This window comes from Bos mutus, chromosome 7 (assembly GCF_027580195.1).
Source record: "Bos mutus isolate GX-2022 chromosome 7, NWIPB_WYAK_1.1, whole genome shotgun sequence".
NCBI classification, from domain to species: domain Eukaryota; kingdom Metazoa; phylum Chordata; class Mammalia; order Artiodactyla; family Bovidae; genus Bos; species Bos mutus.
In genome coordinates this window covers 100523774-100547916 of record NC_091623.1, presented here as the reverse complement: position 1 = coordinate 100547916, position 24143 = coordinate 100523774, and the positions used below count along the sequence as shown (strand labels likewise).

Below are 24143 nucleotides of genomic sequence, written 5' to 3'. Positions count from 1 at the left end.
TGTCTCACTTTACGACCGCATGGACTGTAGCCCACCAGGCTCCTCTGTCCCTGGGATTCTCCAGGCAAGAATATTGGAGGGGGTTGCCATGCCCTCCTCTAGGGAGATCTTCCCCACCCAGGGATGAAACCCACGTCTCTTCTGTCTCCTGCATTGGTAGACGGGTTGTTGACCACTAGCGTCACCTGGGAAACCCCCTTTTGAGATGCAGAATCCTATGCAAATATGTTAGATAATGGTCATTGATAATAACAACAAAAAGTCTTCTTTCTAAATTAGCCTGTCTTTCCAGGTTGGGCCACAAGAGGGCACCGCCTCCTTCTTGCGTGCGTCACGCCGCCTTCTTGGACACGCCCCCAGGAGGCACCTGGTCCCCGCTGCCCTGTCAGTAAAAGGAGGCGCCGGTTCTCACTGCTGGAAGATCTGTCACCAGACTTGTCAGGGGGTGCCAATTCCTGCTTCCCACAGGACAGAGGCCCATGGCTTGTCTGGGCATGTCGGGACGTATTTGAGAGAGTGTTAATACGTTATGGCTGTGTTCAGAAGTGGTCTCGACGCTGAAATTCTGAAAGAGGAGCGCGAGACCTCACACCTGTGTGTGTGTGTGTGTGTGTGTGAGCGAGTCCTTCTCACAAGGCGGAGTTCTCTCGTTGTCTCGTTCACTGCTGTGTCCCCAGCAGCAGGCGCATACGGACGCCCAGTCAAGAAGGCTGGCAGAGGTAAATGGAGAGGACACAGCTTTGCTGGACATTTGCTGTTGCTCCCACCCACCCCTCCATCCACTCCGGGGAAATCTCAAACCACGGAGCAGAACCCGCCTGTGGGAGTCAGGAAGCTGCATCTTAGAGATAATTCCCCAGGGGTGTGAGGGAACGTTCTAGAAGGACTTCAGCAGGACCAGGCCCATGAGTTTGGAGAGGCCCCAGTGACTGATGCTCCAAAGCTGAACAAGAACAGGGTGTGTCGTTGGGGCGTGGAGTGTGGTGGACGGCTGGGTGGTGGCGGGGGAGCTCTCCCTCCGGCCTGCCTCTTCCTCGTCCCTGTGGCTCCCCAGCTGCTGCTCTGGGCCTTGTGGGACCTTGGGCTCCTCTGCAGTGCGGCGCAGGCATGCAGGCCTTGTTTTGGGCCTCAAAGGAGCATCGAGGGGAGGCCCTGGGCATCTGGGAATCAGCAGGTAGGAAGTCATGTTGATTTTCTTCCCCCTCAGAATGTATCGGAGTTTGGAGGGTCAGTGCCAAAGGTAGAGAAGTGTGTTTAAAATGTCCGCACAGTTGGGCATGATGCCTGTGGTGCAGCTGATATTGCATTCACTCTGATTCCTGGCACCGTGTGAGGTGTGATTTCAGAGTCTGTCTCGCCTCCTCCACTTGGTCAGTCACACCTTTTGGGACTGAAGGGGAGAGGCTGCTGCGCGGCCAGGCTCCTCAGCCTGCACCTTGGCCCCTGCCCGAGGGGACCTCACCTTGTGGGACGTTCTGCCTCCCCTCCCTCTTTGGTGGGTGTTCTCAGACACAGCCTGGCACCTTCCTGGAGCTTCTGATGTGGGTCCTGGTTGCTGTGTAGCTGGCCCCTGGAAATGTCCAGCAGTGTGAAGTCACCTTAGGGTTACCTCAACTGGGGCTGTGCTGTGGGCTGGATTGTGTCCCCCCACTGTGTTCATGATGAACGTCTTAACTCCCAGTACCTTAGACTCTGACGATACTTGGCGGTAGATCTTTAAAGAAATAATTCATGTTAAATGAGACCTGAGGGTGGGCCCTAATCCAACAGGACTGATTTCCTTGTCTGAAGAGATTAAGACACTGACATGCACAGACTGAAGACATGGGGAGAACACAGCTGTCTACAAGACAGAGAGGCCTCGGAGGAAGCCAGCCCACCGACACCTTGCTCTTAGACTTGCAGAGTCTACAGCTATGATACAATAACATTCTATTGCTTAAGCCGCCCAGGCTGTCGCACTTTGTTACGGATGCCCTAGTGAACTAATACAGGCTGTTAGGCTGCCTTCACCTCCCCTCCCCTCCTCTCATGTTCCCAAAAGACACAGGACACAAGTCAAGAGTCTCACACTTTATTATTAGTCACAGAACACAGGAGGGACCACTTGGGTCTCACTGAAGGTTTGTTTTACCATCTGCCCCAGGGGAAGCCACAGGAGACAGCTCTACCAGCCAGACCAGGCCAAATGGGAGAGAGGGGGCAAGGGCAGGTGACAAGTATAAACCCAGACTTGATTTGACTCAGTCTTACAACTTGTCAGCTGTGTGATGTTAGACAAGTCTTTTAACGTCTGTGTCTTGGCTGCCTCACCTGTAAAGTGGAATAAGTGATAGAACCTATCGCACTGAGTTGGTGTGAAGATTGAATGGGACAACGCTTGTGAAAGTGTTTAACACAGTGCCTGGTAAGTTGCAAATACTCAGTAAGTGGAAGCTATTATTATCATTTGGAGCAAATCAGGTTTCTTCATGGTCAGGCCAGCTCCAGTCTCTGAGGAGGAGAGGAACGGGAATCTGATACTTTGTAAATTGTCTGCAGCATGGCCTGTTAAGAGAGACAGCCTGATACATAAGTGGGAGCCACCTGGTCCCTGGGAACATGGCTACTAGACCCCAAAGTAAGGATCCTGGGGTCATGGCACCTCTTGCCTCTACAAACTCCATAAAAAGCACTAGGAAGACTTTGTGAAAAGTTCTAGTATTACACCCGGACCACATCAGGTCTCTGGCATTCAGCCAGCATTTTCTGCATCTATTCAGATGTCTCCCTTTTAGTTTTTATTTTTGTAGTTTTTACTTTTGGCCGAGTCACTGAACTCGGAACAGATCCTGGCTCTGCCTAATGCTATCTGGGTGACCAGGGGCTGGTCACTTCACCTCTCTGAACTTCACCATCTCACTGACCTTCAGGAGTTTTGAGGACAAAGCCAGGTAATGTGAGTTAAATTAAACTGTAAATGATGGAGACATCATTGGTAATGAAATGATGGATGGGTCTTAAGCTGGTTCAGAAGGAGTCTGTGTGTGTGTGTGTAGGACAGCCCAGTGTTCCTGGGTTCTCCAGGGTTGTGGCAGGCGTCACCACAAGAGGGCAGTCTGAGCTCTTTTGTCTTCTCTACCTTGATGAAAAATTACAAAATTTTTCTGTGGTATTCCAAATCGAACTAAAACTTACAGATTTTGTTTACGTTAACTGATTTGGTGAACTTTTAAAATAAATTCTCATATATTTATTTGTTTATCACTAATGTGGATTTGATATTGTGACCCCACCGGCACCACTGCTTGGCATGCTGGAAAGTGAGATGGGGGTTGGCGGAGGTGGAAAGAGACACAAGCTTTATGGTGTCCTGGTTCAACCACTGCTCAACTGAGTGTCTGGACAAATTTCCCAAGAGTAGGACAGAGGTGAAGTTCCCATTCCAGCCTCACAGGATGTTGCGAAATGGACAAAATGGAAAGAAAAGCAATTTAAAGGTCAAGAACACAGTCCTCAAGTCCTCTTACCTCCAGTGCATGGCCTTCCACGTGACCTCATGCCGTGCTTGAGCCCAAGTCCCGCGGGGGCAACTTGGGGTGGGAAGGAGGCGAATCCAGCTGTTAAACCATGACCTCAAGAACAGTATTTCCAGGAATCCCCATCTTAGCATCTAAGGGATTCCTGGGAAAACTGGACCGTGAGGACAAGGTGAGAGAGTGGCCTTCAGCACCAAGGCCCTGCCATATCCCTAAGGACAGCTGGGGTTTTCTTCTGCATCCAGCCCCATCTGCAGAAGCCAGTGTGGCCACCATGTCTGGCGGGATGTGGATGATTGCTTCAGGGGAGGGGGTAGTGACTGGAACTTCAGTGGCCCTGGAAAGTACCTTCCTGTAGTCAGAGGCCATGTTGTCAACCAGAAGTCATCTGGTAACACCCCACCCCCCGCTTCAGTTGCCATGGATTGTGTGTATTCCTGAGCGTCCAGCCAGAGGGAGGGTTCTACTCGAAACCACCTGGACAGTTCTGGTTCCCAGTCTCTGTTTGGCACCTTCCTTACTGGTGACCTCCAGCAACTCACTTAACCTCAGTCTTCCCCAATTATAAAATGGGATGGTAATGGACCTACTTGAAAGGTGAGATAAATACAATGGTGGGAGGCGGGAAGAAGAGGAAGGAAGTCTATAGGATTACTGGAAAATGTCTCAGTCTGTCTTTGCTAAAAGTGACCCAGGATGTAAGGACAAGACTAGAATAGGATTTATTATGTTCTCCTCCTGCTCCCCCAATCCCAGGTTCCCAAGTCACACGCAGTGGGTAAGAACATGAATCTGAAGGCAGACAGATTAGGTTCCAAGCCCAGCTCAACATAGTTTATGTGTGACCTTGGGCAAGTTGCTTACCTGAGCCTCCGTTTTCTCATCTGGAAAATGGGTCAATAAAATCCACCTCCCAAGCTTGTAGGGAGGTTAAATAAAATTGTGCTTAGCCCAGTGGTTTTCCTCTGCTATTTCTGACTAGTCTGAAGCCCCTGAAAGGGATCAGATATTTGGGAGATGCTTGGATTAGTTTAGGCAACACCTCAAAGAGTAAAGAGCTGGACTCAGAGCCCAGGACCTTGTCTTTAGTCTGAAAGATTTTTTAGGAATTGACCAGTTCACAAATGATGAAGTGTTTCAGCTTTGGATCAATAGCAGCTCTCTAGGACTTAGCATTAAGAAGGATTCTGAAGCCGCATCTGAATGCTTTAAGAAAGGATACCTTGACTGATTAGCCATGTCTGCCATGGGCTCAGGAGAAAGCAGAGTCAGGGTACTGGGTAATGGCCACCACTGAATGCTCCAAAATCTCATATTACAGATGAACAAACTGCGGTGCACAGAGGAGTCAGGACTTGCCCAGAATCATGAAGCAGATAGTGACACAGATGGGACTCAAGTCCAGTGCTTCCTCAGCGGACATTCTGGAGAATGGAAACACTCCCGTCCTTCCTGGTGCCTGCAGGCACCACACCACTTACCACTTCTGGCGACGGCTGCAGAACAACTTCTCCCTTCCCGAGCTACAGTGCTTCATCTCAGACTCCCAACTGACCAGAGATGCAGCACTGCACCTCAGGCTGGGAGACAGGACGCCATACCGCTCTGCACCAGGGGCCGAAGACAGGGAGTCCACCCTAGGCAGGAGAAGGGGCATTAGAGGGGCCTCGGCTCCTCCCTCCAGCTCCTGCCCTGGAGGCTGCTGCAGCTACCCTGGGTGTGCTTCCTGTCCTCAGCCTGGCATTTGAGCCCTCTGGGACCAAGCTTCACCCTTCCTTTTCTTTTTAAACAGTTTCATTGAGATATAATCCTCCTATTCAAATTACACAATGAAATGGTTTTTTAGTTCAGTCACAGAGTGGTGAGTTGGGTTTCCCTGATGGCTTAGTGGGAAAGAATCTGCCTGCAGTGCAGGAGATGCAGGAGATGAGGGTTTCATCCCTGGGTTGGGAAGATCCACCAGAGGAAGAAATGGCAAACCACTCCGGTATTCTTGCCTGGAAAATTCCATGGATGGAAGAGAGCCTGGCGGGCTACAGTCCATGGGGTCACAAAGAGTTGGACACGACTGAGCGTGAATCCAACAACACAGAGTGTCACAAGCATCACTACAGTTGAACATTTCATCATCCCAAAGAACCCTCTACCGCCCCACCACCCCTCACCCTGGGTGATGGTCTACCTTTTTGACTCCATACCTCATCTTTATGCTTGGTGTATCCCAGCCAAATGGCACATTCATGGTACTTTATATCATCAAACATTTGCTTCAGCCTCCCACCTGGCTTCCCTTGCTTCTGCTCCCGCCAACTTCCCACCCATCCTTCCCAGCCATCCTCTCAGAATGATTTCTCAAAATGCAAATGTGCCCATATTTCTCCTGGGTTTAAAATGGGCAAAGGTCTCCTTCTGGCTGAATTCTAAAACCCTTACAAAAGGCTATAGGCCTGCGCTATCTAGCCCAGCTGGGCTGTCCCTCTTGGGCCCTTGCCCTCTTTTTCCACTCCTCCAGGGAGTCCTGTGCCCACCACCTTGGGGCCCCCAGGAACCGTGTTACTCCCTCTCACTCCCCTGCCCATCTCTTCTTGGTGGGATGAGTCTCTACTTAAATGGCCACTTTTCCTGTGAAGCCCTCTTTGACTTTTTCAGACATCAGAATTCCCTGGTCCACATCCTTTGCCCTCTTTCCCTCTTTTTTAAAAGTTTAGTTATTTGATTGCATTAGGTCTTAGTTTCGGCACGTGCAGTCTTCATGCGGTGCGTGGTTGTGGCATGAGAGCTCAGCTGTTCGGTGGCATGTGGGATCTTAGTTCCCCGAGCAGGAATTGAACCTGAGTGCCCTGCTTTGCAGGGCAGATTCTCCACTACTGAACCACCAGGGAAGTCTTCTCTGCCCTCTTTCTCATCCTTTATTGCATTGTGATGGTAGATGCTTACTTAATATGTGTTGTCCGAGTGAATGAATCATGTTCTTCAGCCACATTCTCTCCAGTGTCAGAGCTCTTTGCCTCTGGGTCTGACTGGGGTAGAACTCCAGTTCCCTGAGGACAGCACCCATGTGTGTTTGTGGTGGGGATCCCTGGGCCTTGTGAAGCCCTTTGTACATAGTGAGGGACCCCAGGGAGTGCTGCTGGTAGATGACTGAATGGCCATGTAGATCATTCATTTTCCTCTTAAGACCTGCTTAGGTGGGAACCTCTGAGTGAGCAGGCAGAGCCCTGTACCCCCTTCTCCTGTCCCGCCAAGATCTCAGGGCAGCCCTCCTACACTGCTGATACCACTGTGATGGCCTCAATGCTGGATGACATGTACTTTCAGGGATGTCTAAAGGGCGGAGGGGGCCGGCAGCCTTTTCTCAAGGCTGGGAGAGAGCAGGAAAGCACTCACATCCTTCAAAAATTAGTGTCTCTTATGCCTCGGATGGAAATCTGACATCAGGCCCCAAACTGCAGAGTGTTTTCCTTTGGTCTGCCACTTGGGGCAGGTCAGCCCCTCTATGGGGTATTCCCACCCAAAGAACTGCCTTCCTCTAGTATGAGTAGGAACTTCTTCCAAACTGCATTTGGCTGGGGAGTGATTCCAACAACAGGACCCAGCCTGGGGGGTCCTGGACAGCCCACAGTCTTTCTACTCCACTCTCGGACTGCTCCCACTAGTTCTGCAAGAGGAGATGCCTGGCCTGGCCAACGTGGAGTTTTCAGTAAGAAGCAGGGAGGGTCGTCCCCCAGAAATGAGCCTTTGCTGTTGGGAGGCCAGCTGATAGGCCAGCCCCTGCATTCCTCCGTGCGGGACTCTTTCCAAAGCTCTTTCACCTGACCACTTTTGGCTTCTCACAATTTTGCTGCATATGTGGCCTGAGCACAGACTTTGGAAAACACAGTGACCCAGGCTGTTCCCTGTCAGTTTGCTTCCAGTCCTTCTGTTTTCCAGGGGGAAAGAGCCTCGGTTTGGTGCTATCATGTCTCTGACACTTTTCAGGCTCCTGTTTATCTCCCTCAAGTCCAGGACCTTCCAAGCCATTGCTCAAGGGGAAAGAGTAAGAGCACCGCTGCATATTTACTGGCTCTCTTATCTTTATTATCTCCTAATTATGGACAGTGTTTAGTTTCCTATTTTAGGTATTAAAAAAGACTCATCTTAAAATTTAAAATCTTATGATTGTTTGCAGATATGGCAAAAGTTAAAAAGGGGGCATCTAAGGGAAAAAAAGGAGGGGGTGGCATCTGAGTGCCTGCCATTTGAAAAACCGCCCCTCCATGTTTAATCTGCAGAACAGCTGTGCGGTGGTCAGGGGAGGCTTATCATTGCACATGGCGAGCCAGGAAGGGGAGGAGACGGTTCCAGGGTCACAGCCCTGCTTGCACTAGGGGAATTGGTGGCTATTTCCAGCACACCCCGTTGGGCTCAGAGTATTGCCGCAAAGATAGCAGCTCTCCTGGGTGCAGAGACAGGAAATGGATGAGAGGCAGTCCCACGCTCCTGTGGGAAACTCTGACACAGGGCCAGAGGTTGAGGCCTTTGACCAGGGGAAGGTATTTGCTTCCGTATCCTCTGTGGCTGTAGGTTGCCTGGTTCTGTTCCTTTGTCTCTAGAAAGACCACAGTGACGCTGATGGTAAAAAGAACGATCATGTTTTGAATGTTTTCATTGTGCTAATCCCCATGCATCTCAAGGTTCCATGAGAAGGGGATTTTCTAAGGGCACAGAGCTAGGAGCCCAGCTTGGGTTCCTATCAGAACAGCCACCTCAGGATCATGACTTTTAACCTCCGTGCTGAACATTTCCTCCCCTGACTACTATACCAGTCTATCAGGGTTGAGGACAGGGTCTAACCATTTCATCCATCCATTTAGCAAACCAAATGCGTCTTCCACATGCCGAGGGGACAGGCCTGAATCTGATATGGTCCTTACCTTGGAGGAGTGCAGTCAGGCTGAGATGGAAGGATAAATGCCCTTGGTGAGCTGAATAGGGCACAGACCCAAGTGGCCTGAGAGAGAGCCCAGAGAGGACTGCTGAAGGCTTAGGTTCCTCCTCCCTGGGGGAGCTAGGAGGGCTTCCTGGAGAAGAAGGTGGTGCAGCTGGATTGGGAGGAGGGCAGAGGTGCAGGAAAGATGTCATTCTGCCGCTCTCTGGCTCCAGGAACTCCTCCCTTGAGTTTTGCATCCTTGCTGGGAGGCAGACAGAGCTGGCCTTGACCCCATTTCTCTTTCAAATGAGGCCCCACTGAAAAGGGGGTCTATAGCTCTCCTGTTCCACTTACTCCACAAGAGGCCTCTCCTTGCTCTGGGTCCCCAGTCAGGAGATGGGTCCCACTAGGGAGACTCAAGTGGTGTGATCCCTTCTCACAAGCACCTGTCACTGCCTCCCTGTTTCCCATTCCATCAAAAGAGGCCATCGAACAGGTGGCCTCACAGTCTTACCTGGCAGAATCTTACCTGGTGCTGGCTGTCCACATCCTCCTACTCCCGGAGGACGGACTGTTTTTTCTTCCCTGTTCCCCACTGTCTTCAGGAAATGTCGCTTGGCCCCGGGGGGCAGCCTGTGTCTTCTGTCGGGAAGCTCTGGGGAGCCTGGGAAGGAGAAAATAAACAGTGGCTGTCTGGATTTTCTCGCCAGGCCTGAGCGAGGAGACCTTCCTGGCTCCTTCCCTTATATGGCCAGGCTGCTCTGGGCTGGGAGCCTGCCGCTAAGTGCCCCCACCCCCCGCCGTCTCTGTGGGCGGGGGGCCACCACTGGTCACCTGGGACTCTGGTGCTGCAGAGGCTGGGCAGGGCTCAAGACGGAGGGCAGGACCCAGGACATGTCCCTGTGGGCCCTGCACAAACTGGCCAGCTATTGTGGCTCTGGGCTGCTTAGGGTGAAGCAGGTCGGGGGGGCAGGGGGAAGGGATCCACCTGGTTATGACTTAACCCCCAGTGTGACCCTGGCTGAGCCCTTTCACTCTCCAGGCCCCTGTGTCGAATAAGCATAGGGGAAATAAGAATTAGTCCTCACAGTCAGTCTCATGAGGTGGGAGCTTTTGTATTTTCCATCTTACAGGTGGGAAAACAGGCTTCAAAAGACTAAGACCACAGCTATCCAGTTAAAAGGAGAGCAAGGCAGGATTTGAACTCAGGGATGTCTAACTTCAGGGTCTGTGTTCTGAATGGGCTGATTGCTAAGGCTCCTCTTGGTGATAATTTCAACTGCTCACACATGCCATATGGAAAAGGGATTCTGCTGGAGCTGCTCCCCAGGAAGATCGGGGGGGGTCCCAGTGCTCAGTGATCTGGCCAAAAGTTGACTGTTCCATTAAGCCACGCTGGCAGAGGCTGCAAGTCATTCCGGAGCACCACACATAGGGCCTGGTGCAGACTCAGGGCTCAGGACAGGAGGGCTATGGGATCACTCAATGAATGAAGCTCAGTAGTCACATCTGTAATATGGGCACAATGTCCTAACTCCCTGGCACATTCTGAGGATCAAATAAAACAACGGATGAGAAAGCATAGAGATGCCACTTTTATGATGGCGTCCTCTCAGTTCACAGATATCGTCTCCCCTCTGAAGTGCCTGTGTCTCAGCCCCAGGGCATTGTCTCCTAAGTGACTGGTTCTTGCTCAGTCCAGCTGTGGACCGAGATTTGGGGGTAGATCTGCTCGGGGTCTGGCAGCAGTGACCGGGTGACCGTGGGAGAGGTTGCTGGAGGGGAGGGAGGGAAGGGAGGTGGGGCTGGTTTGCTGGAAACAGCTCAGAAATGAGCCTCGCATAAGCACGAACATCCTGTGTGCTCTTGAGCTAGCCCTGGAACCTCCCTCAGCCCATCCATCATCATGGCATTCTTTGGGACCCAGGCCCCCTTCCCGGGGCCCAGGGGCGGGGTGAGGGGACCCAGGAGGCCGACCTGTCAGCATGGCGGAGAGACCACAGCTGGCTGCTCTGCAGGCCTGCTCAGTGTCGGAGCCGACAGCATGGGGGAGGAGGCGCCTGCAGCCCTCCTAATCCAATTTGTTTGGACCCAGTCTCCGAGGTTCATTTGCTAGTGAATGAGGGCCAGGTGTGTGCGCTGTGCTGGGGCGCACGTTTGCACGCACGTGTGCGGTGTGCAGAGGTAAACAGGTGTGCTGTGTTATATAACCCAGGCCTGGGGCACCCTGTGTCTTTGGCATATCAGCTCCTTCTCAGAGTCTTGCTTCCTCTGTTCACTTCCAAGTCTTCCTCTTTTTTCATCTTTGTGAGATCTGAGTGGAGTCCCTTCCCCACCCTGGGCCTCAGTTTCTCCACCTGTCTTATGGAGCTGGTCCCTAACCCTGCCTGCTCCACGAACAGCTGTAAGCGTGGGAAGAACATGATGGATGGTGAACACAACCGCGTGGGTTTCTAGAGCTTCACAGTGTTCCAAGCACTGTGAGTCCGCACACACACCTGACCCTCTCAGAGCCCTGAGAGCTGCTTCTGTTATCAGAGGCTGACAACCCGAAAGCCCAGCATCTACCTGCTTTCAGAATCCGACCCCGTTTACTCCTTTCCAGGGAAGATGACCACCATCCTTACAGCTCCCTCAAGTCCTTTGGTTTTGGTAGCATGCAGGCTCTGTGTTTGTTGGTTTGTAGGGAGCATGGGATGGGGGTGGATTCTTGGCTCCTGGTGGATTTTCCCTTCCTTGGTTCCATTTCTTTTCACCTACAACCCCAACCCAACAGCCCTGACTTGTCCTCAGCCCGTCAGTCAACAGGGCCTTCCTTGTTAACACTTCCCATTCTGAGGCCTGCTTTCATGGTCATTCTGAGGATGGGATGGGGAGTTTATTGCCGGCGTGGTGTAGAGGGGAGGATGTGGGTGCCAGTGGGTGGGGAGGGGTGGCACTCACAGTTCTGTGTCCTGGGAACCCACTGCCTGCCCTCCTCGGGTCCTCAGGAGGCCCTTCTCTGTCAGTGTGAGGGTTGAAAAGGGGTGGTTCCCACCAGCCAGTGCCCTTGCCTGAAAGGAACAAGGTTGCCCCCATCAGAGAATGTTGGGTTGCCTGTGGGTCCTGACCAGGCTGCTGGGCTCCGAGGGATTGAGGATGAGCCTGTGCTGCTGCTGGGTCCTTAGATGCCTCAGGCTGAGTCTGCTGGGATATTCCAGGCCTCAAGGCGTCTGTCCTTCTGTCCCTGCTGCTGCTGCTAAGTCGCTTCAGTTGTGTCCGACTCTGTGCAACCCCAAAGACGGCAGCCCACCAGGCTCCGCCGTCCCTGCGATTCTCCAGGCAACAACACTGGAGTGGGCTGCCGTTTCCTTCTCCAATGCATGAAAGTGAAAAGTGAAAGTGAAGTCGCTCAGTCGTGTCTGACTCTTAGCGACCCCATGGACTGCAGCCCACCAGGCTCCTCCATCCGTGGGATTTTCCAGGCAAGAGTACTGGAGTGGGGTGCCATTGCCTTCTCCGCCTTCCACCCCTAGGCTGCCATTCTCTGCAATGCTTGCCCGGCTTTCAAAGGGGGTCTTCTGAGGAGCTCTAGGCTCCAAGAGCAAGAGGGGCTGCCTATCCTTTTCAGTGCACCAAGACCCCATTTGCAGAAGTGTGGGTTTGGAAGGAAATTTCCGAGAGGCCCCGGTGACCAATGCCCCCACCTCTAGACTCACCCAGGGATAAGGAGCCATTTAGGAGTAGATGGAAATTTGTCGTTAACGCAGTAGCCAAGACTGAAGGGACAGCCCTGGGGCCACCTGTGACCACTTCCAGCTGCACAAGGCTTGCAGCCTGCAAAATGCTCCCCCCATAGCTTTGGAAATGCTCAAAACCCCTGCCAGAGGTAGGAGTGACTTCCTTGCTTATTGAGGTTCCAAGAGGCTCTGCAGTGTACTCAGGTCAATGCCTGGTGAGTATCAGAGGTCAGCTTGACCCCTGGGCTGTTCACTCTCAACCCAGCTCTTCCCTGAGCTTGGGCCACAGTCGGCTGGATGACCACAAGACAGAGCTCACGTCGTCATAGATGTTGCAAAAGGCCCTGTGCCCTCTCCTGGTCTTGCTCATTTCCAAGAAGTCCGAGGGGCTGGGAACAGGCCACATCTGCAAGCCAGATGGCACTATCCTGGGAGACGGCTGAGGTCGGGGCCCCATGTGAGTACACCCCCACCACCCCACGCCAGTCTTCTCTGAGGGGCTTCCTTACCCACAGCTCCCCTTCCTCGGCTCCCTCACCCAGGTACAAGTCCTCTGGCCTGTGTTCTCCTTGGGTTCCAGGGCCCTAGGGTTTCCGGCATATGTCTGGGGAGAATTGAGAAGACGCTAGCCCTGGAGCCCGGCAGACCTCTGTTTGAATTCTCACCCATAGCACTTTCTAGCTGTGTGATCTCGAGCTGGTGGCTTTGCATCTCTGGACTTTGGCTTGTTTGTGAAGGTCAAATGAGGTGGATGTCAAGTGCAAGTGCAGTTGCTGGCACATTGTAAGCCACAATGAGCAGCGGCAGCTTCCATTATGAGCCCACAGTGAGACACAGGCACGGGAGCAAGAGAAGCAGGAAGGATGAGGGCAAAGGTCCAACGTGGCATCTAGAGAAGATGTGGAAGCTGGGGTGGGAGCTACCGTGTAGGGCCCCTTCCCATGTCCCCTCCACCGTGCAGCTTCTCTGGGCCTGTGTTCCCAGAGCACCCTCCCACCCCCTTGACAGCCCAGCTGAGTTCACCAGCCTCACACGCTCCCCACTTCCTCCCCAGGGAAGGTTGCTGCCTGGGACTTTTGAGCAAGGCCTGGGAATGCAGTCTGAGGCTAACACAAGATGAAGCAGGAGAAAGGGAAGACAGGGAAGGAAAGGAGCCCAGCCCCACGGCCTACAATCCCAAGCCCAGCCTTGAGTAGCTTGGGCTCTGGGAGGCTGGGGGAAGAGACCAGGGTCCCCGAGACTCCCCGTCACCCTGACTTTCCAGTGTGAACAGACTGGCAGGACAGTGACAGTGGTGAGAGCCACCACCCACCTACCGCACTGGGACATGCCGTAATCGTAACAGTGGCCTGTACGTGTTACAGGTGACACACTGGGGGTCTTCCATGTGCTCCACACTTGCTAAGGGCTTTATTTTACACAGGCTTTTCTCATCCTCACCATTGCTTATGAGTCAGGTACCATTTTTGTCCTGTTTTGTAGATGAGGAAACAAGCTTTCACGAGTTATAGCAGTCCCTTGAGGTCACATGGTTAGTAGGCGTCAAAATCAGGGTTGCCAGCTAGCTTGTGTTTTTCAAGCTCCCCTGTAAGACCAGACTATTCATGGAGACAGCCTGAGTCAGTGAGTCAGTGTCTTAGGACATTCCGTCAAATGTGTGTTATGGAAAGCATCCTTATGGAAAGGGGGCTGTGAGCAGAGAGCACATTTTCAGTGTAAGTGAAGGCTCTGTCAGCGCTGGCAACGTGTGTCTCTGGAAACAGGGGACTTCCCACAGCATTTCTCCCTTGTATGCGGTCTATTTGAAGAAAATTCCATGATAAAGGAGTTAGTTCTCCTTTCTCTCCTGTCTACTTTGCAAAGAACTGAGACCTCCAGGGTTCCAGTTTGCTGGGCTGGGTGATGTTTTCTGGAGAATACAAAGGTTGGTTTCTTCTGGAAGGTTTTGGAAGGGAAGAGCAGCAGGTTAGGTACCGGGTCTCCTGTAGGCATGTTGTGTGATTGTGGGCCTCACTATGATGTGGGGAAAGGACTGGACTCTGGCATCCAGAGTCCTCCTGGGGTCACAAAAAGGGAGATGGTTTGGTTCCGCTCCCGCCCCCACCATTAAGGAATGCATAGATCTCCTTGGGCTGAAAGGCACAGGGCTGCAAGGGGAGAGGCTGGAATTCCCCTTGCCCCCATCTTACCCCATGCTCAGCCCAAGGTGGGCCCCAGGGACCTGGGCCTCAGGATTTTCTGCACTAGGACATGAAGTCTCAGAGCATTAGCGCTGGAGGCTCCCTAGTCGTGTTCCCACAGTTCAGATGAGGAAACTGAGGTGTGGAGAGGAGAAGCAACAAGCTTAAAGTGATGCAGCCCATCAGAGGCCCAGCTGGGACTGACCCCTTCCACTCACTGAAGAATCCTAATCTGTCAGATTTTAACAAAGGGGCCCTGGGAGGGAGGTGGGGGAGAGGGGGGCCTTTATGTTCCTTTGGCTTTGAAGATGGAATAATCATGACTTCCTTTTCTAAATATCTTTTGGCCCTTTCTAGAACCAGATGGCGGATGTTTGGAATTTATGTTGTAAATAGTGTTTAAGAAGGGTGTGGGGGGGTGCAGATGTGTTACTTTCTCCAACCACCAAAAACAAGATCTGCCGGAGGGATGAGGGGGAGGGGGAAGGGGAGCTGACTGAGAGGAGATCTGGGGAGAAGGGAGAAGTGAGGGGGAAGGAAGAGAGATTGATGGAGTGAGAGTGAGAGCAAGACAGAGAGAGGGGGAGGGAGGGAAGAGACAGCAATGGGTGAAGAGGGAGGAAGACAGAGGGCAGGTGGGCAAGGGAGATGGGAGAGGGCTCCCTGGATGCAGGCTCAGACAGGCTCCATCTTGAGTTCAGGAGCAAACCCTAGAGTTTTCTAAAAATAGTTCCGCCTTTCCCCCAGTGGGGCTGGCAGTGGGGACCCAGAGAGGCACGCTTGCCCTTTTATGGTAAGAAAAATCCAGATCCTCCGAGGGAGCTGGGCTGGAGCCTGTAGATCTGGATGAAACCCAGTCCTGGGGTCTGGGGTGGGACCCGGCTGGATGGAGGTTGTGATCTGGTGGGGTTTCCTGGCCTGGGTAGCCCCACCCTCTGTGAAGAAAGAGCTGAGGAGGCCACCCTGGGGTCCTGGAGTGCAAGGGTTCCTAGAGACATCTGTTCCACTCCATCTCCCCTTTGGATAGAAGAAGAAACCAAGTCTCAGAGAAGGGCGGAAGAGCGTGGGCTCCCTGTGTGGGGAGTGTTAAGTGTCGAGTGGGTCAGTGCCTAGGTCCACATGAGATTGGCTCGTGTGCCTGTCATCCTGGAAGGCAGTGTGGTCAGTGAAAGCGCTGGTCTGAGTGTCAGGAGACCTAAGGCCCACTGCCACGTGACTTGCTGTGTGACTTTGCGTAGTCTGCGGAAGCTCTCTGGTCTCAGATCTCTCACTGGATTGATCATAAAAGCCTTCCCAGTTTTTTGCTTCTCTGGGAATTCCAAGGCTGGAAAGCAAAGCTAGGGCATAGAGGATGCTGCTCCCAGCAGAGGGGGATCTGCAGGCTACTGTTTTTTTCTGCTGTTCCTGGCCTACTTCTGTACCAAAGCAAAAGCTAAGATGGCTTGAGAGAGCGGGGAGGCACTCAGGAGACTGAGGCAGGTCATGGATGAAATCTCTGACCATCCAAGCTGGTTGGGTCCAGCCCCTCACCAGGCACATTGAGGTCAGAGAAGACCCTACCTCAGGTCATATTCAAGGTCATGTGGTGAGTTAGGGCAGAGCCAGAAACAGAACCTAGGGCTTCCCCTCCAGCCTTGGGCTCTCTCATCTGTAGGAGTTCCCTATCTGCAGCAGCTGACAATTCTGAGGACCGTGTCTGGCCAGGGAAAGCACCCTCCTGGGCAGAGCTCCCAGGACTGAAGCTGTGACACTATCCTCTGACTACCTCCTGGAGACAGTTATATCCTGGCAGGGCACCTGCCTTTTCTTTGTCTCCCTCCTTGGTGGGGAGACCATACCATAGCCTCCATCTCTGGCTAGAAGGCAGGGAAGAGGCAAAGAAAGATGCATAGGGCTGGGTGGCCTCTCTGGCAGTCTGACCTTAGGCAAGTCTCCTTCCATCGTGGACCTCAGGTCCTGCATCTGTAACACGAGGAGATGGTTTTGATGCACTTAAGGGTCCCTGTTGGCTCTAATAGGACTTTTATGCTATGAGTTTAGGATTCAACACGAGGAGTGTTTACTAAGCATCTCCCAGGATCACCAGGGTGAATGAGATGGATTTAGTAGTACTCTGTAGCTTTACAGTCCCTTAAGACCAGGCCCCAGTGTCCAATAGTCTCAGAAGAACTGATCCTGGTACCATCTGTCCTTCTGGGAAACTTGGCTGATTCTCTGACCCCAGCTTGAACCCAGAGCTGAAGTAACTCTGGTCTTGAGTGTCCAGGAATGCCTGCTGGTCTCATTATCCCCTTGATTTTGCCCTCCCCGTTGCCCTCTCCCATGTGGAGTCCACCTCCCCAGGCCCATCTGGGTCCCTTCCCTCTCTGCTCTGCAGCCCCATCTCTCCACCCTGGTCTTCCTGTGATTCTGCCCAACAAGGATGCTTGCTTTCCTCTCCCAGCCTCCTGTGACAGCCTCTCCCTCCCCCCAGTAAGGGGAAAGGAAAGAAAAGGGGACAAAAATAAAGCATTTTGTTCTAAATTGGAATCTTCCCTGTGACCCTCCTGGAATTTCCATGCAGTCTCTGTGGGGCGTGTGAACAGGGCCCCCAGGGATGCTGGCCCCCTCTGCCTCATTCCTGCTGGACAGATTGTTCCCTGGGGACCTGATCTCACAACCAGGCTCCAGGTCTGTCTGGTCAAGCCTAGTGCTCTCTGAAAAGGGCAGAAGGCAGCAGAGGGGTGGAAGGAAGTGGGAGGAAAGGGTGGGGGGTGTCCCTAGAGGCCCCTATGTGAAGTCAGGGCAGAACTGATGTCATGCCCAGCTGGGAATCTGACATCCAAGCAGCAGGGGCGGTTCAGCCCCACAAGACTGTCCCAGGGCCATTAGGGCTGTAATGTGAAGTCTCAGGCTGCTGGTGGGAAAAGCCATGAGGTCCAACCTCCTCTAATGCTGAGTTCTAGAGTGTCCCTGCTAAGCTCACATACCTCTCTGGTGACAGGAAGGTCACTGCTTCCCAATCACCTCATCTCTCTGTGGACAGACTGTTGAAGACTTCTTCCTAATATCCTGCAGATACTTGCCTCTCTGGGGCTGCATGCCCTGTGTTTTCAGGCTGCAAAGAACAAATTCCTGATCCCCAGAAAGCTCTTCAAATCTCAAAGATGATGACTGCAGCCCTCGGGCTTCCTAACCCCCCAGTCTCATATTTGAATTCTCAGAGTCAACAGTGCCCAAATTCCCAGGTCTCTCTCCTCCCCTGGGGCTCTTGGTCTGATGGTATTTTGGGGGAGGGTACAAATCTCCCTCCCAGGAACACTTCTTCCATCTTCTGGAGCTGTGGTTTCTGGTGATCAAAGCCACTTCATGACCAGATCTTCACCACTTAGCCAGCCTCAAATCATACAGGGTCTTGACCCACTCTTGGTTCCAGCCAAGTGGAACCAACAGCAAACCACTTGTTTGCTGTTCTTCTGAAAATGTTTTTCTAGTCCTGCCTCCCCACCTTTGCAGGCAGAACCCCCCTGGGGTGCCGTCTTCTCTCACCTCTGTCTGTCCAAAGTGTGCCCCTGCTACTCTGACCACCCCTACCCCAGGTTTTTCTTCCCTGAGAGTCTGAGTGTCCACTGTCATACAAGGGGTGACGGGAGCTGTCCTACTTCCATCCCAAATCATGGAGCATCTCACCCTACAGGGCCCAGAGGGATGGACTAACTTCTGTGTTGGCTGTAGAGCCAGGGCCAGCGTCTTAGCCTGTTTCTTTCCCTTTCTCCCCATCTTGTTCAGCTTATTTCATCAGATGCCCTCAGACACAATGGAGTTGTTGGGTCACATGCCTGAGGTCCGGCAGGCTCTGGGCAGACTGACCAGTGACCTTGGAGCCCAGCAGCCCTGCCAGGGTGGTGTCATGGCCACTATGGACGGCCTCCCAAGGCGGCAGCCTGCCTTTGAACACTTCAACCTGATCTGTTTCCCTGAAGGAGGAGCAAGGTAGGGGCAGGAGCTAGAGGCAGCCGAGCAGTGTCCCTGCCAAGCTTGCAGCGTCCAGTGTGTTTTCCATCTCCCTCGGAGCCTGGCTTGGGTCAGAGGAGGACCTCAGAGGAGGGCACCCAGGCCTGTGGCTGGAATGTGCACTCTCAGGGATGTGCAGGAGTGAGGCGGCTTCTTCCTCAAAGAACCGATGAGCTGTGCTAGTCAGGGGCAGCCCAGGACTGACCAGGCCCCGGGGGCACTCAGCCCACAGTAAGGTATGCTCACTGGTGAGAAGCACTGTCTGAAATTTTTTGCCCCTGAGCGGGCATGGGGATGGGAAAGGGGGGCTCTGTTTTTATCTTACTGAGGCATCATGCTTCAAATGGCCCCCTTCCTAAATGCCAAGACTTTTCCTACTAGACGAGTACAACCAGAGGTAGATTTTGCTCACAGACTAGTCGGGACAGTGCTAGGGTTTCTGTGCATGGGTTCTGGAGTCAGCCAGACCTGGGTTTGAGCCCCACCTGAGCCTTTTATAAAGCTGTGTGACTTTGGGCAAATGGCTAAATCTCTCTGAGCCTCTGGGTTTCCAGAGGGATCATGGTATTTACTTCAGAGAGTGCTGGGTGGAGAGCTGGCTGCTTGGGAAGACTTGATATATAGTTATTGTTATTTCTGAAGGAGCAAGAGTAGATTATCCCCCTACGTGGAGGGTGGAGTTGAGGCTTCATATGGCACCTCCTCCCACCTAAAGAAACTGCCTTTTGTCATCACATTTGGACAGTTATTTATTTATTGAGTACTATGTGCCAGTCACTGATCTAAGGACTTCATGAGTTGTAACTCATTTAATCCAGATGATTCAATAACCTAATGAGGCTGGTACTCTTACCTTGCCCAAGGTCACACAGCTGTTATGGGGCAGATCTGCGATTCAAACCCAAGCAGCCTGACTCCTCTCTGGCACCTTTAATGGCCAGCCTGCTGCATCTTGAACTGCGGTGTTGGAGGAGACTCTTGAGAGCCCCTTGGACTGCAAGGAGATCCAACCAGTCCATCCTAAAGAAAATCAGTTCCGAATATTCATTGGAAGGACTGACGTTGAAGTTGAAACTCCAATACTTTGGCCACCTGATGTGAAGAACTGACTTGTTTGAAAAAACCCTGATGCTGGAAATGATTGAAGGCGGGAGGAGAAGGGGATGACAGAGGATGAGATGGTTGGATGGCTTCACTGACTCAATGGACATGAGTTTGAGCAAGCTCTGGGAGTTCATGATGGACAGGGAAGCCTGGCGTGCTGCAGTCCACAGGGTCGTAGAGTCGGATACGACTGAGTGACTGAACTGAACTGAACTGCTGCATCTTAGCTCACCCTAGCAGCGCTCTGACCAGCCTGGTCTCCTTATCACCTGGGCATGGGGATTCATTCAGCCCACACTGGAAAGGTCCCTGGCTCCAGAGTCAGCCTCTGTTTTCTCATCCAAACAAAAAGGGGCCTGATGAGTGGGTGATCCATGGGCCACGAGAGTGGGTGACTCATGCGGTGCATTCCTGTTTTGAATTGGAGAAAAGGTTTCTGGTGATGAAGCACTGTCGCCAACAAGCCTCTTTTGCAAGAAGGGAGGGGGCCGGTCTCTGTGGGGTTTCACCATGTGTGGTGAAGCCCCGTGGGGCCAGGGTTGTCTAGACAGGCTGTTAGGAGGTGGCAGACACCGTGGGCTCTTTCCCCACCCCAAATTCCTGCAGACTGTCGCAGGCAATCTCCAATTGGCCCGAGGCCCCTGCGTACTGCTGGGCTGGGGGAGGGCCATGTGGGCTGTGCCCACCCCCACTCCAGGGCCTGCAGGCTGCCCTGCAACTTGGTGCATGTAGGGCAAGTTTCTAAATACCCACGTGGACAGTAGTGTTAAAGCACTTCTGTTTCTTCCTTCTTAATTATACAAATTCAGTAAGAACAAAGTATATAACAAGAATTCAGGTAATTTCAAGGCTTGTCAAGGAAGGGAATGCTCACCTACTGCTGGTGGAAGCTGTGACATGGATTGGCCACTTTGGAAGATAATCTGGTGCTTTCCTGTGAAGTTGATAGGCATGCACACCAGAACCTAGCAATCCCTCTCTAAATATGAACCCCAGAGAAACTCTGGCTCATGTGCTTCAGGAGATGTGGACAAAAATGGTCATAATAACCACAATTGGAAAAAGCTTTATCATGATCCTTTGCACAACCCATGGCCCTGAGCCCCAGGGCCTGTTTAGTTGGGAAATCTCTGTTGAGGCAGGGCCCAGGCGGAGCCTGGAGATGAGGACCTCAGAGGCTATCTTCTCCCACCCTCAGGGCTCACACAGCGAATAAGTCACAGCCCCACAGGTCAGGGGTGGCACCGGGACTGGAGCTTTGTATTCCTCAGGGCTGTGTGTGTGTCAGCTGTTCCCTGGCACAAGCCAGCCTGGGAAAGGGCTGACTTTGCCCAAAGAGCTGTCCTGTGGCTCCTAGGGACCAATAACAAGCAGACCCTTTTCTTTCTTGGCAGTGGTGGAGCTAAAGGAAGAGCGATGGCCTTGGAACTAGAAGACTCAGGTTCAAACTCTAGTGTGGTCACCCACTTAGCCTCGGTCTCCTCGAGAAGTGGGATTTCTCATCCTCGCACTCAGAGGTGTCCTGGTGGGCAGACTACAAGCATGCACTTTGCAGAGTGGGTTCAAACCCCCTCCGCCAGTTCTAGCGGTGTGACTTTGGGTAAACTCCAGTGGTTTTTTTCCCTATGGATTAGGATGGTGGAATGATGCTGATCCTGCCCCAGGGTAATCCTGGGAGGATTAAGTGATAATGCAAGAGAGGGGGGAGATTCCCTGTACACATTCATGAGGTGCTTTGGAGGGTCTCCAGGAAGTTATGGAGTGTGGTGTCCAAGGAGCAGGGCAGGAGGTAGGAGACTCCTGGGGACAAAGGGGCAGGAGCAGCGGATAGACATACTGTGTCCAGGTTAATAGTTCACCGGTTGTGTGACCTCATGCGAGCTACTTAACCTCTCTTTCTCAGTGTCCTCATCTGTGCAATGAGAATAATTGTTGTCCCTACCTTACAGGGTTGTTGTGAATTACTGTAATTTGTGTAAAGGCCTTAGGCCTTTGCCGTCGCAATCGCAGTGTGATTCTATCCATACCACCTTGCTGGCAGAGGCTTGTTGTGCTGTAGTTCTGCCATCAGCTCTCTGTGTGACCTAAAGCAATACTCTCTTTTTCTGGGTTCAGTGACCTCGACTATGTTTGTAAGGGCCTCGAGCTACTTGACAGCACAGCATTCTCCAAACTCCATACACCTGGGGTTTCCTGGAGAGGCTGGAGTACAGCTTCCTGCCTCAGCCAGGATTCTGTCAGCTGATGAGTGTGCAGTGCTTCAGACACCACACTTTGGGACACATGACCCACAAAATGCCCTATTATATATGCGGAAAATGAGACTTCACCTAGCCCTTTACACATTTCAAGCTGACCCCTCTCCTGTGCCTTGTAACCTCTGACCTCTGACCTCACCCCTCTTGCCTCTTTCCAGACCCTGTTCTCACTTTAGCAATTCAGGGTGCTCCCTGGCCAGTCCTCACTCTCACTTCTCTCTAAATATAGCTAAGGTTATCTTGCTTCACAAGAGGACTAGGGCCCAAATGTAATGAACATGAGCCCCATTTATACTGCTTTTAGGCTTCCCTGATAGTTTAGCAGGTAAAGAATTTGCCTACAATGGAGGAAACATGGGAGACGTGGGTTCGATCCTTGGATTGGGGAGATCCCCTAAAGGAGGAAATGGCAACCCACTCCAGTGTTCTGGCCTGGGAAATCCCATGGACAGAGGAGCTTGCTCTTAGGTACATATGTCCCTCACGCCTTAGGACAGCCAAGTGAGGTCAGAACAGAGATCATAGCTGTTCTATAGACGAGGAAGCTGAGGCTCAGAGATGGCAAGTGACTTGCCCAAGGTCATGTGTTCTGTAAGTAAAAACAAGCCAGAATTGGACCCAGGCAGTTGGTTCCAGAGTCTGCTTTTGGACTGTTGTGGCCTCGGATCTTGTGTAACCAACAGTGGGAGGTGAAAGTGCTGGGCAGGCTGACACTGGAGGACTGTGTCCATTCTGAGCCCTAGATGTGGCCAGAGCATATTCAGAAGAGCTGTGTCTTCCAGCCCTGCCTCCCACATTCCCCATTGCAAGTCCTCTGCTTTCCTCTGAATCCCCTGGCTCCACCACCTCACCTCACTGAAACTCTCTGCTGTCCCCAACTCCCTCCAAGATCCTGAACCCTTAGTACACTGAATTTAGAGACTAGCACCTTCCCCAGCAGAGGCTGCCTTGGGGCAGGCTCATCCTGAGGTCTCAGGGCTGTGGGCTGACCCTTCCCTTGGCCAAGCCTGCAGTCAGAGATGCTTCAGCTCTTTCCACCTCCTGAGGCTCAACCTCCAAGTACATCCCTGGGCTCCAGGTGTCAGCTTGGCCCCTAATCCTGTTGTCAAATGGCAGACTTAGCTCAGGGCCTCCTGGGGAAACTTCCCAACACCAGCTGCCCTCTAGGCTCAAACAGGGCTCAAAAACCACGTCCTCAGAAGCACAGAGACTGTGTTGTCTGATGGCCTCACAGTACAGATGGGAAACTGCAACCCAGAGAGGGTAGGGTGTCTGCCTGGGGCCACAGGACCAGGCAGTGAGAAGCAGAGCTGAGGCTGGAGCTTGCCACCATCCCCCAGCCACTGTGCCCTACCCACTGCGGCCTCTCAGCCAACACCCTGGCCTTCCAGCCTCGCTGCCTGTCTGCTGGAACCTGAGCTAACATAGCTTCTCCAACAGCTTTGTTTCTTGAAACCATTATTTGAAAACAATTTTACTTGCCAGAAGCCCCAGGCTCTTAGGGCTGAGAAATCAAACCTCATAGACAAGGAAGAAGCATTGTCTATAGCGAAGTCAGCAAGATGGGCCCAGACTCGGCTACAGTGGTGATGCTCAGATGGTGGGACATCGATGCCATCCCCTCCCTCTGCTCCCACCCCCTGCATTTAACCACAGCCACAAGGAGTCCCCAAAGCCAACAGGATCACAGATCTGCACATCTGGTCAGGGCAAGATGGGTGCTTAGAGATCATCCAGTCCAGGCTCTGCACAGATGCGGAAACTGAGGCCCAGAGGGGATTAGCAAGAGACCAAGGATCAGAACCCCGACGGAGCATCCCCTGGGGGTCTCCAGGGGGAGGAGGATACCACAGAAACACCCCCCCCAACACACACACACAACTAGACTCACAGACCCCTGTCTGCCACTGGTTCTTACCTCTCTTGGGGTCCATCCAGGTGTGGCTCCTTGTGGCCTGGAGACGTGGGCCAGCCCATTTGGGGGATGGTTGGAGGTATCACTGCTTCTCAACTAACTTCACTGGGCCTCTGTTACCCCTCACTGCCCCTGCCACAGGGGCACTTTTAAACAGCTGGCACTGGGCCCCCCTCCCCTTAGCCCCTTGCCCGCTGCTCCCTGGCCGCAAAGACCCCTCTGCCTTTTACCTTATATGAGCTGAAGAGGCGAGCCCGGTGTTGGGGCGAGGCGGGTGCTGAGTCCTCTCCGGGGCCCCCATTGGCCCAGGCGCCTGCCACGTGACTGCCTCGCCTTGACCTGCCCCCGGTGCCGAATGTTGCTTTTACCCCCTAAGGAAGGAGTGGTTGACAATTTTCATATTTCTTCTAAATTTGGAGATTTCAGACAATGCTGGGAGGCTTGGCTCCAGCTGCCAGAGGCCCATGTGGAAGTCATTAAGCTGGAGAAGGGGGGCTGGGGGGAGAGCGGGAGGCAGGGAGAGGAGGAGGAGGAAGGGGGTAGGGGC

The 24143-nt window shown here is 52.8% G+C and overlaps 1 protein-coding gene and 1 long non-coding RNA gene across 3 annotated transcripts in view; one reads left to right on the top strand and one right to left on the bottom strand.

The window, feature by feature from the left end:
• Positions 1-2060: 2060 nt before the first annotated feature.
• On the bottom strand, positions 2061-24054 carry LOC138988566 (uncharacterized). The gene is made up of 2 exons (XR_011464859.1): positions 23600-24054; positions 2061-9091 (listed from the first exon to the last, which is right to left on the bottom strand). It is a non-coding gene; the product is annotated as an uncharacterized lncRNA (long non-coding RNA).
• Positions 12475-24143, top strand: part of IL17B (interleukin 17B) — a 31964-nt gene continuing 20295 nt past the window's right edge. For both annotated transcript variants that reach the window (XM_070374606.1, XM_070374607.1), the window contains exon 1: positions 12475-12603. The gene's annotated coding sequence lies outside the window, so the exon portion shown is untranslated. The remainder of the gene's footprint in view (positions 12604-24143) is intronic.